The sequence below is a fragment of the Sinohyriopsis cumingii genome, chromosome 16, assembly GCF_028554795.1.
Source record: "Sinohyriopsis cumingii isolate HCF-2022 chromosome 16, ASM2855479v2, whole genome shotgun sequence".
Lineage (NCBI taxonomy): Eukaryota > Metazoa > Mollusca > Bivalvia > Unionida > Unionidae > Sinohyriopsis > Sinohyriopsis cumingii.
The window spans coordinates 66746208-66760046 of NC_142976.1; positions in this window are offsets into that span (position 1 = coordinate 66746208).

A 13839-nucleotide genomic window follows, 5' to 3' on the forward strand; every position below is an offset into this window, starting at 1 on the left:
TGAAGTCTGATACATAACGCAAGAGTAATATGTTAAACGTTCATTACTAATATTAATATTCTGTATTTAAAAAATATGAATTCTACTTGATCACATGCGCATTACAAATATGCCGACATTTTACACACACAGATATGATAGGCATATCTTGATAGAGGGTTCTAGCTCCGTTTTTATAATCATTCATTGATTGTTTTTGTTTGTTTGTTTGTTTGTTTTATTTTATTGTTTTTTTTTTCTTTCTTTCAATATTTGGGCAAGTCGATCTAGAGATTTATTTGTGCTATCCGAATATAAAAAAGAAAGACTAAACCATCTGGTCAAGAATTTTGATAAGAATTGTTAGTCATTTGTTTTCGTCAGTGAAGCATTTGCAAAAGGTTTCCACGTTTTTATGAGGTTTACTTGAACATGTTACTCTTGCTATTGGAACGAAAATGCCTTTCTATACTTCCTTCATTATCACTGTACCAGCTATGTTCTACTTTTTCTAATCTTTTATTATTCCGTACATGTTTCACTGACCATTTTGCTGTAAGAAATTGGTACATGTACTCTTTTTCCAAGGAGGGTATCGGTCCTAAATGTATTAACGCATATTAGCTAGTATAAATATAGTCCTTTACCATTCGAGATACAAAATATGTCAAAAAGCTACAGTTTAACATTCGTACGATGGATAATATAATTATAATGAATGCTGTCAACGAAAGTGAATGCCCAATAAGACAAAATATTTCTTTTATTGTTTCAACATGGATAATGGGAATATATATGTATTTTAACTCACATGAGCCCATTTCAAGAGGATTAAGTATAATGTAAATAACAAATTTAAATTAACTTAACACATAAAAGAAATGAGAAGGCGGTAATTCACTTGGACGAGACTTGAATATATAAAACAATAGATTAGTACTTATAAAACATGTACGACCTAATCCAGATGATCTTAATTGTTTTAACGAGTAGAAGAAATAATCGAAGAATTTAAAAATCCAGTCTATATTTTATGTGCTGACTTCAATTTAGTATTGGTCCCGTCTTTGGATTTGGAAGGGTATGTAAATTTTAAAAGCCTAAAATGCAAAGAAAGATTAAATAAACTCGTGGACATCATATCATGGTTGTCTATTATAGAGTGCATAATCAGCATGAATGAAAATACACTCGGTGCAGACATATGTCCAGTAAACAAGCCAGATTAGATTTTTATCTTATTACTAAATCTCTAACAAAGTTAGTAAATGGGAGACAAATTGCATCCGCTTACATGTTTTATCAATCTGTTACTATACTTGTACTACAGCTTAGTAACTTTACAAACGAAAATAATTCTGGAAACGCAATACAAGTTGTTTTTTTTAAGAATCCGGAGTATGCTAGAAAAGTCCCCGCCTAGCACTAGAAAACTACATCAGGATAAGTAAACTATAGGAGATCCATTTTATACAAACATGATAATCACACACTACAGACAATCATATATATATATATATATATGATTGTCTGTAGTGTGTGATTCTAATATATATAAATGGGTATTGACATGTATTCGATACTGGACAAAGATACAAGTTTACAAGTCTTTACATTACTCCACAATTTGTACAATACAAAGCATCTCATATTTGTGGCTTGTAAGATTAATAATTTCCTTGCTTTACTTCTTTGCATATACATATGATTGTCTTTCCAAACAGGATAAATTTATAGTTCATCTAATATTGTTATGGGTGGTTTTAATCTAACTACAATGATACCTGAAGCATTGCCATAGCCATGGTTATGTGTGGGGGTTTTTTTTCTTTTATTACAACCGTTTAAATCGGTGTTTCAATTTGTGATAAACAGCCCTCCTCTGTCGATGCAGACGTATTTATATACAAATACTGTAGCTAATGGAAACTCAGTCAACCAATGAAGACACGTAACACAGCCAGCCTAGTGACGTAATTTCAATACCTCCACACTGGAGCGTGTGGTACTGATATGACATCTTATAAACTGATCAGAAATCCTTATCTCTTTCTCTGTGCACTTTTTGAAAAAAAATGGGGCACGTTATTTCTGATTCATAAAAGTTTTTAAAAAAATAAGCAATAGAATCAGGACACAGCTGTTCCAAATGTTCTTATTTCTCAGAGGTCAAGGTCATGGTCATAAATTAGAAATAATACATTTGTTGGGTCAAACTATCCCCAGTATCAATTCACAATGGAGAATTATGAACTATTCATGTCCTAAAGTTATAGATCATTTATTGGTGATTCTGTCAATCGTATATCTACTAACATATTAAGGGAAAGGAGAAGTATTTTCCTTCTGAAAGTGTTCTTAGTCAGTGTGGGTTTATTCAGATTTCACTGCATAATGTAAATTTGCCATCATACTTAGTTTCAGGACCAGTGACAATCGGAGCTATAAAAATCCATTGCCCACTGAGGTTATTAATTTATAGCTTGGCTATAACTTAGCTGGAGATACGATTGTGGTTAATCTATTTGTAAATGATAAGCCTTGCTTGGATCAAAAGGTTGATCCTATTGAAAATGACGTTTCTGATTTATACCCTGCCTGTGCAGTTGCTAGAGCTATGGCAAAATGAGTTCTTAACAACGAAGTTGATCAGGAAATTATTCCTTTGGCTGACATATGAATTGATTGGGCTTTTTATCAGGTCACCCTTGCTCCTGGTATTGATCAGTCAAAAGGTACTGATCATTGTGATCCTCAATTTATAACTCATTATCTCTATCCTAATCAGCATGACAAATGACAATCACTTGTCGAACAGGAAAACGATCATGAGATCTCCTATTTGTTTCACAGGGTTATTAGCGAAACTGATTCTGCAGAATTACCAACATACCATTTTGTGAAAATGGGGTGTGGGAAATTGAGACCACATGGAGTACCTACTGATGGTGAGTCGTCAGTGCGTTATCAAATTGTTGTTCCTAAGTCGTGTGAACTGGATATTTTTAGTTTAGCCCAATAAACTCACTTGGCTGGTCATTAAGGAGCAATAAGACTTATCACAAGATCTTAAATGATTTCTTGGCAAAAGATTAAAAGCGATGCTTTGAAATACTATAGATCGTGTTACCCTTGTCAAATGGCAGGTTTTATTCCCATTCAACCTACTTGTGGACATACTGTACATGGACTTCTGACGTTGTTAAAAGAAAAGCTTCTTTTAACAGAGGATTCGGATATCAATCTCTCTGATTGTGAAGTAGAAAGAAATAATATACAGTCTACTCACTCCATAATTTAATTAAGGGAGGACATAATTATACAGGAAAGAACATTTCAGCCTGTTGATACAGTTCTGCATCTCTTGTACGTGCTTCAAAATCCTCCTCAGGCTAACTAGTATCGTCTTCATAAAGTTAAAAAGAAAGTGACTTAAATTGTACAATAAAATCTCCTGAGAGGCAGAAGCAAAAACATCTTTGCCATATACATATTTTGAGGAGTATGCTGAAAAAGATAGTAGTGTAACTCATTCTTTCATTTTAGTTATACATGTCCCACACAGAGAAGATTTAAATGATGGCATGCAATTGGATTGTAGTAACTTTGACTCTGGGGCTTGCTGATTCTAGTACTTTAGTTTGGTTGACCCAGTTTTCTGGTCACAAATTATGGCGAGCAGGAAAATATTGAGCTTGTACTAAACACGTTTGTTCCTCTCTCATTACAAAACCCAAACAGTACATTGGCGACGAGGACATACTTGGCAAAAGGTGATGGTAACAAGGGAAGGATAAGGAAAGCTGTATCATTCTACTCAAAGAATTATTACAGACCTGCTACAGTGAAAGTAGTGAAAGTCTTCATCTCTGATCATGGCTGCTAGTTTGCCCATTTTTCCACCATTTTGTGTCCACAAAAACGCACCTGATGTTTGATGGAAGAAGTGGGCGAAACGGCTTGATAACATTCTGATTGGAATGGACATCAGGGACACAAAATGTCGAAGTGCATTACTTTTAAACTATGCAGGAGAGGAAGTAAACGACATTTTCGAAACCCTCCAGGAGACAGGAGAAGATTATCTAACCGCAATAGAAAAGTTGACAAACTACTTCGCACCAAAGAAGAACTAAGAATTTAAAATATAAAATTTTCGGCAAGAAAAATAACAAAATAGACAACCGATTGATGATTTCCACACAAAGCTAAGGCAGTTTTCAGCAACATGTGAATTCAATGATGTCGATAAAGAAATAAAATCAAAAGTAATTCAAGGATGCTTGTCAACACGTCTTAGACGTCGTGCACTTCGTTACGAGATGGACCTAACGCATCTTCTTACACTTGTCCGTGCCATGAGACCCTCGGACAGACAAGCAACAGAAATAGAAAAATCCGAAAGAGAGAATGCCGAAGCCATAATAGAACGAAGGATACCGAGTAGTCGCAGAAACAACCCACATTTCATGGCGAAACTAAAGGCAGCAACAAGCAACACTATAGAAACCATACATGCATATATTGTGGTGGCGAATATCAACGTAAACATACGCATTGTCCGGCAAAAGGGAGACAACGCAATTTCTGCAAGAAGAAAAACCATTTCGCACATGTCTGTAGATCAAGACTCAAGGCAGAAAGCAAAGTGAATCAAGTAGAAAGTCAGCAAGATAAAGGTTGTATATCTGAGAACTCAGATGAAGAATACATCTTTGCCTGTGAACTCAAGACAAAATCAATACTCTTAAATCAAAACAATCTCAAACAATGGTAGAAGTAGATGGAACAAAAATAGAGGTGCTGATTGACACAGGATAAAGCTATAATGTCATGGACGAACATACATTTGCAAAGCGGAAACATAAACTGCAGAAAACAGACACAGATGTATTTGCCTATGGATCAGAAACCAAATTACATATAGCTGGATAATTGCAAGCCAAGATTGAAACTAAAGATAAGATCACTACAGCTCCGTTCTGTGTAACCAACGGAAATTTTGGAAATCTACTGAGCTACGAAACAAGCATCAATTACAAATAATTCCAAGAATTTGTGCTACAGTGAAGAGCAAGTCTGTTGAACCGTATAAAAAGTTCCTAGAGATCTTCAAAGGAATTGGAAAACTAAAAGACGTACAGTCACACCTTCAAAATGATAATATTGTAATCCCTGTAATTGAATCCAATCCAGTCGTCACTGTAATGTTTGGGTTTTGTAATGATAGAGGAAAGACTTGTTTCTACCAATACATGTTTATTCCATAGCATACAAACTATAACTGACTTGCTTGTCAGACCTACATCTAGCACCCTATCTGTCAGCCTTATCTCAAATCTCTAAGATGTTGGTTCAGCAGTGAGAAAGTCTATATTACTGTATATCACTGCAACTACTTCCAATGGTCCATTCTTGCGTATTTAGCAGTATCATATCTGGAGTACCTCTTCCGACTTGAGTATATTGCTGCGCCACTAGATGTGGGGGTCGAAGTTGAGCATGTACCTACGTAGCAGAAAAGCCGTTAGACTGTTCAGAAGAAAAAAAACGTACTGTATACAGTGAGCAACATAAGGCCAATGGTCACATAGTGGCAAAGGGCAAAGTGATGTTGACCTCTTTGTAGTAGAGACTCTTTTGTAAAAAATAATAACAACACATGCTTAGACTCTGCATTGTTGTTGCTAAGCAGATAATATAATACAAGCGAGCCAGTCTTAACAACTACATGTTCTAGTATGTAACCTTTATGGACTACACATTGCTGGTGGCATACCGTCCTATTTCCAACTTACCGGTGCATACCGATGCCACACGAAGGTATCTGAGGGCAGACGTTTCTCTTCCGGGCCATTTGGCTTCGTCACAGACACTGCCATGTGCTGCAGTCTTGCCCTCCACGATACCATCTGAAAGCAGTATATCCTGGGCATAATGTTGTCCAAACACTCAGCTAGAGTGCAAATGACCCTTTCTATAATGACCTGTTATTAGTAGACTGAGGTTTAAAGCACCTGAAATTAACGAAAAGCGTTCTGTTTAAAAACGGCAGCAGCAACATTTGCTATTTAAAGTGAGCATTCTAATTTGTGTTTCAGAATGGCATTCAAAGAGTTTGCGTACTGATGGTCAGATGATCCCAAAACAATTGCAAAATGACAGCTCGGCAGTGCCCCGCACAATGACCTCATTGCTACCAAACTTAGGAAGTCGTACAGAAAGCAGATGGTTTTGGTCTATGATGCTTTTCCACGATGACGGTACTCCCGGCTCCCATTATTCTAAGTGAGATGCAGACGGAGTGGAATGAGTCATGTTTGTTTCCATATTATGACAGGCTCTCTGTAATATTGGAAATTGCATATCATTTCTTTAATGAGCGCTCATAGTGGGCTGTACAAAACATGGCTGAAGAAGGGTTTGACTTTGAAATGACTGGCCATGGGGACGCCAATGTGCCAATGACTAACTTTGATCTGCCAGACGAAATATTAGAAACTTTGCTTACCAGCCCCTTGGACGCTAACCAAAAATTGCAGGAGTGGAAACGTCACATACAAACCCTCAGTGAAGATGCATTAATAACAGCTCAGAATAAAATCTGTCATGCAAAGGTGGATAAAATGTTTCACGGAAAATGCCAACACACCAAGGCCCATCTATGCTGACTATACTGTGTAAAATGGCAAAGTAATGTTCTGGAGACAATAGATATGGCAGAAGCACAAGGAAAAGCTATGTCGTACGTTATTTCCTCAATAGAAAAACCTTATGGGGACCATATATAAAGATCTAGCGACAGAACAGTCATAAAAATGTGGTGAGTCAAAATGTGGCGAGTCAAGAGGCAGCACAAAATCTGCTGAATTTTCAATGGGTTACTATTAGGCATATAGGGGTACACAGATGTCGAGCTGTTAGTGGTTCTGGGGGCAAAGATTACAGTGATCACAGAGGTTGAAGCAGAGTAACTTAACAGCCTCCCAAATGAGAAGATCTTGAGCCTCAACATGGTGTTTGTCATCATGTTATCTGTCACATTCTTTGCCATTATCCACTCTAACGTGAGTAAAGAACTTCTCTCAGCAGTAAATCAAAATGGATCCAAGCCATATTGCAATACCACCCATCACTAGCGCCATATATTGGCTTCAACATCTTTTTATTCTTGTGACACCTGAATATTTTAAAGGCTACTCTTTTAAGCATTTTACTGCTTGCCACAGGCGAGTCAAAGCCAATCTCCTCGTGCGTCTTTGGCTGCAAGTGTTGGGTCATCTTATATTAAGTCATAAGAGGCTCGTTATTATATTATACTCTTTAGGTGCCAACTTTAAGCTCCGTGTTGGTTGGGATTATGCAAAAGGCCACCCCGAATTAAGTAATCTAACTTGATTTTTAGTGTGTTTGGGCAATAAATGGTACTTATTTAACCCAAGAACATTGTTTGCAAGAAACTGGTTTTATACATTAAAAGCTTTCTCTGGCTCCATTATTGACATAAACATTTCGGTTTGTAAGTCCACGATAGCTGAGACTTACACTTGAATGCTTTTGCCGAGACGGTCTACCCAAGTTTGGGTAAAGCTTTGCGACTTGTCCAAAAATAAAACATACAAAACCATAGTTAGCTTCCCTGCCCTGTGAGAAGTCGTCAGCCTATGTTTCCTTGATTGATCAAGCTCATATACATTGGGATCCCCTACACCAACATGGATTGGCTGGGAGTCATAGTTGACACTATAGTTGTACGTCGTACCCAGGCCATAGTTTTTATGTGCTTGTCCCACCAGTCCGAGTTTTCCCCCATACTAAGCTCAATGAAAACATGTTTGTAGGCAGCAATACCGATGCTATTTTCAAGCGTGTTTCACCCTAGAAGGATAACATTTTCTCATGTAAAAAATTTTTCCTTTTCGATAACTCGCGCCCTGATAGTTTGCGAGATCAAGGTCAGGCGTGGATCCCATTTTGTAAACCAGAAAATACCCTCAAAGTGATCCCTATTTCTTGAACTTGAAGAAAATCGCGATAAAGATCGGTAACCAAAACGTTGATATATCGCTCATTTTATGGTCGAAAATGGCAGATAGGACCTGAAAATTTTAACCAGCATTTTTAAAGTATCAACTTGTAATAAAAGACATATAACTGGTTACATTTTCTTTCCAAACGACATTCTTAGTACATCGTAATTAAAGAAATTCAAGGAAATTTCGATCCATGATAATGTCACTTATGCTTAGTTGTATCGAGTACATTACTATTTAAATGTCAATTAAATAATTTGTATTACGTGTAATCATCATAAATGCAATGTGTATTTAAACATAAAATGTGGCGATCTACTGTAACAGTTACGTTTGCAAGCGTTTCTCTGAGAACCTAATTAAGTGCTGACCGTGTTCAGATAACTAACTTGAGGAAGTAGTTTTATTGTTGCACTGAATTAAAAGCTGGCCTCCTTTGTATTAGCACGTAAGTTATGTCTTTTGAATCAAATAAAGGAGGTAGAATAAAGAAAAGGTACAATGCATGCAAATCTTACATATTTAAAATCTAGCGGCCCCGGTCTTATGTCGGTGAACTAATTTCATTTGATCAATTGAACACTGTTATAAATGTTATTGTGTATGTAACATAAATTACCTTAAACTGACCGACTCATTCATAACTGTGATCAAAAATAGCAAGGTAATAAAGCGAAACGAATACAATGTAAAATAAAGAGGTTGGTTTCACTGATACGGAAACCATGTGGGCAAGCGAGTTTCAAAAACTTCATGAAATGGCACTTAGAGATATCTTCAAGGCTGATATGAAGTTTCACTATTACTTCCAATAAAACCACGACATTAGTATTATAATTAGGGAACAATACAAAAGTTTCGACGTAGATGACTGTCTCACCAACTAAATGTCGTCAGTTTTTGAAAAAGAGGACTCTTATTTCGTGTATCAACATTTAGTCTAGTTTCCCGCTACATTGACTCATGACTTGGCAGTACACTGTTAATTACCAATCCGGGAACTAGATTAATCAACACACCAAAAGGCAGTGATATAATACACAGATGTTTTTCGGGTGCACGTGATGGTTACTGAAACCAGTTCGAATGAACTTACACATGATGGACATTTTGAAAATGCATGCTATTTATACAGAATAAAGAACAACTTTATTTGAAAAGGCGCGTTATTAACAACTATTATCGACGTGATTGTTAAACGCAGATTCAGTCATTAGACATTTCAGCTTCCTAACGACAACAACGCCGCGGTTTTCTCTAAGGGGATTATTTTTTAAATTTTTGTTTGTTGTTGTTGTTGTTGTGTGGTTTAACGGCATTTTTCAGCATACTATAGACTATACATGGCGGCCAGTATTAATGTTGGAGGAAAAAACCCTGAAAGAACCACCGGCCCACGAGAAACTACTGGCAAGCTTTCTCACATACCCACATTGGCCGAATCCGAGACTCTAACCCACGCAGACAGAGTTGAGATGGCAGTGATCCGTAACGGAGAGCGCTTTAGACCACTCGGCCACTCGGGGCTCCTCAATTTTTGGAGGTTCATCGGTAACTCGCACCCTCGTTTATAGTGCTGTCAATGTTTGTGGACCCCGTTTAGCTCGAGTTATTGAGAGAGAGGTATATATATATATATATATATATATATATATATATATATATATATATATATATATAAAGTTCCAAATGTGAGTTACCGCTCCGGTGGCCTAGTTGTTAGAGCGTCCGCCTCGGATGCGGCAGGTTGTGGGTTCGATCCCCGACCAAATCATACCAAAGACTTACAAAAATGGTACTAACAGCTGCCTCGCTTCGCGCTCAGCATTAAGAAGTTAGTGTTAGGACTGGTCGACCTGGTGTCAGGATAATGTGACTCGGTGGGACATCATGCTACATTTCTGTGGCATGATGCCCCAGTGCTAGACATCATTATAAACTGCCACAATGCAGACATCGTAGCGATATGACTGAAAAATTGTTAAATCTACGTTAACAATCCAAATCACACACAGACGCCCAAATGTGAGTTAAATCAAAACTTCATAATAATCAATAACGTGTAGATATTGACTTTTTTAATATACAAATGATGGAAATTCCCATAGTTCACATTGTCAGGTCAGCTGTAGTTGTTGAGGCACCCGTATATGAATTTCAATGTGACTGTTTACAATGTTTCCACTGACAACAGTGTTAATTCCACCAGTCAGTCACCACAGACGCCTTATTGACTCCTAGACATTTACATTTAAACCATGCTTGTCCTGGGTGGGGTACTAGACCCATGTCATGTGGAAACAAGTGTATAATGTGGACTGTTTGTACTACAAATGGCTGCTGAACATACAAACAGTGTGATAGATTTTCCTCCTTCTCTAATGTTCTTCGCTTAACTGGGTGAATGTCTAGCAGATTTAATGATGTAGTTTTATTTTGGCATTTGTGGAATTCAACGTGTAGTAAATGGGCCATACTCCTATTCACATAACAACTACTGTGCATTTTCGGAAATCGTGTATTGATTGGGAAGATGATTATATCATTAATGCAAAAAAGTAAACGAAAGTGAAGATTGCTCTCATAACATCACTGAACGAGGAGCGGTTCAAATATGACTAAGATGTAGCAATAGCTTTAACTCCATGTCTCATGAAGGAAAGGTCTCTCTCTGATAAAACCTCTTGACATGAGGACAATCCACAAGGCAACTGTGCTGCTCAAATATCAGAGGAAACCTTCTGAGGTAGAACGAGATGATTCCAAGCCTTCCCTCTCCCTTTAGGATGAAAAATAAAATAAAATCTTAAAGTCCTAACCAGACGAAGAGCCTATTTTGCTCATCCCCAGCACAGGTATGACTGAAATTGGGGATCTCAACAAGAAGTGTGACTGCTGAAGGTGACTGCTGAATGTAGCTAATTCTTAGGCATAAATCCAGATAGGCAAAGAAAATAAACCAAATCATGATTACCACTGACCCATAAACAACCATTTTCCATTGATGAACCATGAAGCTCATTCCTCCTTGTTATTACCGAAGGATGCAGGGAAACAGTCTTAATTGTAAGGTTCTTGAAGAAAGCTTCACTCTAAGGTTCATAAGGGTTTTTTGACAATGCCCAAAGAACATGCGAAAGATTCCATACTGAAACTTGAGAGGAAGAAACCAGTCCTCTAAGTTCAAAATATACGAGATCACAAAGATGATGGTTTGACCCAGTGGTGGAACCTCTAGTGTGTAATTTGGTTTCTTAACATAGCTTTAACAATTTTTCAGTCATATCGCTTCGATGTCTGCAGTGTGGCAGTTTATAGTGACGTGTACAGCACTTTGGCATCATGCTGCAGACATGTAGTATCATGTCCTACCCACTATCCTGACAAAAAGCCGACCAGTCCTAATAATAACCTCTTAATACTGAGTGCCACGTGAGGCAGCTGCTAGTACAATTTTTGTAAGTCAATGGTATGTATCAGCAGGGCTTCAAACCGGTGACTTCTCATATCCAAGGCAGATTCTCTAACGACATAGGGCACCTTATTGGTCAGAAAGTGTGGCTGATTATTGGAGGAGATTCCTGACTTCCACACAAATAAAAGGAGCATGTGTACCTCCCTGACACCCGATACAAACTTAACGCAATGATCCTTTATAAGGCTGACATTACCAAGTAAGGCTACGAACATTGTCACATTTATAAGTTTATTAATTTAAGGGTCGCTTCCTCCTGTAACAAAAATCCCTTAAGAACATCTCCCTCTGGCTCCTCGTGATCATACCTTCCTACATCTAGTGTGTCGGTGTAGAGAAAGAAGTGTGGTTCAGTTGTCAATTGTTAAAATTAATTCCGACTCCACCCAGAAACTGGTCCCAATTTAGACACCAATGCATTGACGGTTAATTGATGTTCTGAGGGACAGGAGTTTTGATCGATACTGTCTGAGGACACATGAATTGCTCTACACTGATAAGAAATTTAATCCCACATGTATATAATCCGAGTCATCGTTAACTAACAGAAGTTTAGGTCCTTCAGAAAAAAAACTTTAGGACATTTCAAAATATTGGAGGATGGGGAGCCCTAAAGACCTCGAGTGGGTTGCTACTAACCCCATCACTCTAGTAAAGACCTTGGGTAGGGAGGCAAGGCCACTCAAAAAAGCACAAAACTAAAATACCCCATGGTCGAGACAAAAGCATTGGTATTTTCAGTGTAAATAAATATGGTGATGTGAAGTTATGCATCCTAAATTCCTTGAAGAGCGCCCAGTTGCAGGGCCTTATAGCATGCCTGACCAAGGTGGTATCCTGAAGCAATGTTTCTTAAAAACCTGTTTATAGTGGAAAGGCCAATGTTATGAGAAGAAACTTTCCACCTAATTTGAAACCAGAAGGATCCAGGAATAGAAACTCTGAATATGTCCATTTTCCTCTCTCTCGACCATGTCACTCCATGAAGGGTATGTACCACTTCCTTGAATTAAGCAAACGTTTGACTGTTGAAAGAAGATGGTGGTCCATACTAGAGGTGGATGTTCCTGGATGTAAAACCAATATCGTCCACACTAGCTAATCAAACCCAATCAAAAGGCTAGTTAATAACCTACCGAGATGCTGCGAGTATAAGAAGATGCTGCAGGAGATAGTGCCAGTCCCTAGGACAATGCTCTCCTTCCTTTGGGTAGGGGAGGAATCTAACAACTTGCTTCCTTGACTTTTCTGACTGCCTCACCTAGTGAATGACAGACAGAAGGGAACTTTAACCTGTTACTACCTACGACATTGTCGAGGATTTACCTGCCTGAAGAAGGTCCCTTACGCCAGTCAGGTGGTCACGTTCTTTGGCCATTTTAAGTAGGCCTTAAACTGCTGCCAAGGACCCCTTTTGCTGGTCTCTCAAACTCCGTGATGCAACAGAATGAAAAAGCCTCCAAAGAGCATCTCTGCCTTAAATGGTACAGCCAATAAAATGTTGTCCAGTCAATGCACTATCACCATATGTGCCAGAGTCTAACGAGTGGGTTTAAATTGGCCAAGCTGGAGAATGAATTCGATAGCTAGAGACAGAAACCACCAGTCAGAGTGTAGAAGTGGTACAGACCACATCTTCTGCTGCCTTGCAGACTCCAGATGAAATTATGTGTAAGTTCTGATATAATTGCTGACTTAAGAGAATCTTCTTGTCCCCGTGCAAGAAGGCTCAAGACACAAGAAACAGGGAAAAGCAGCAAACTTCAATCAGTGCTTATTGAAAGTCATTATTACCTCCTCCTCCTCCAACACCTGGCCCAACAATTGGGAAGGTGCCCAGATCCCGAATGGAGGAGAAGGAATGAACCATAACCAATGATTCCTCTGAGAACTCATTTTAGTCCACCATGATGGAATATACTTCATCATCTTGATCCCACTCAAAAGTAAGACATGTCTGTCTTTTTCAAAATCTCTGTCTCTGGAAAGGAGACATTAAATGGGGTTTCTGTTGTCCCAAAACCATTCAGGTAGAGGGAAAATGGAACTAACCCTACCAGCTACCCTCTTTAGGCCAATGTGACTGCTGATCTTTCTAGACTGTTTAGGAGGTGAGTGCTGGACCCACTCCTTTTTGTGGGACAAAACCAAAGGAAAAGTAAAGGTATATTGCATGTCACTGAAACCAATGACAGGTGCTTCTAAGATGATATGAGGTCGGGAAGGAAGACTCACATCTCAGAAGCAGGGGCACCACATCTTATAGGGATTAAACAGGGACATAAGGAAGGGGGAACGTCAGTCCAATTCCCACCCGATTCAGGATACTACCTTCCTGCCACACAAAGACAG